We start from the raw sequence: 1,014 nt of genomic DNA, 5'->3' as shown, positions 1-1,014 counted from the left end.
AAGCAGTTGAATAAACTGAAAGAGAACAGGTAGGTCTATGACTTCAGTGAACTGGAATCAGCATGCCTCTGAATACCAGTTACTGTGGCACAAAAGCAGGAACTCTCTCCATATCCTGTGTGTTGAGCCCACTGGAGAATTTAGTTATGGTGGGAAAGGAAGTGCTGGGCTGAGACAGGCCTTGGACTGATCCAGCAAATTTCTAAAGTTCACCTGTCCACCTTGCAAGAATTTTCATTTCTTTTATACACAGAACCTTTGAGGGGGCCAGAACATGATCTTTCACACAAAAGCAAACTCTCCATTATTCCTTCCTTGCCCCTGAGAAAAACCAACTTTGTCCATGTTTGTGAGGTGATGTGGGACTCCTCAATGCCACATGTTTCAGAGATGATATTTGCTATATTCTAAGCTGCTAGAGTTCTTTCTATTCATAGCCAGAATTCTTTTGTCAGCCTTACCAGCATCTTGATTTAACTTAGCTCATATTTAAGTACTCTCTGTTACATCAAAAGGCAGAAGTATTTAAAATATTACCTCTGAATAAAAATTCAAACTGTACCTCAAGCTTCACTGTTTTATCCTAATGTTTGACCTGCCCAAGTCTATGGCTATAGTAGAACCAACAATGGTTTCACAACACAGATACAAGTTCTTAACAGGCCACACCAAGAGTAGCAAATAAAGCAATAGAATCCTCCTATTAAAAAAAAACAAAACACCAATAGCAAGTCATACAACATTGTGGCTCTTCTTTAACTGCAAAACCGTTTGATTTATTTTGGCTATTCACTAGCTTATTTCATTCAGATTCCCAGGGCCCTAATTCACATATTCAATCTTTCTAGATAGGTTTTACCTTCATTGAACTTCTTTTCTAGCTACCTTCGATATGCTCAATATGGATCTTAAATATATAAAACAACTGAAAACTTTTCCTCTCAGAACTTGTACTATTGTTGAAAAGAGTTCTTATTGTATTATTGTTCTTTTTTAAAAAACAACAACAAATGA

This window comes from Pseudonaja textilis, chromosome 4, assembly GCF_049901715.1.
Source record: "Pseudonaja textilis isolate UNSWEBS1 chromosome 4, rPseTex1.2, whole genome shotgun sequence".
Lineage (NCBI taxonomy): Eukaryota > Metazoa > Chordata > Lepidosauria > Squamata > Elapidae > Pseudonaja > Pseudonaja textilis.
The sequence above is the reverse complement of the archived record's forward strand: the minus strand, read 5'-3'. Positions refer to the sequence as shown.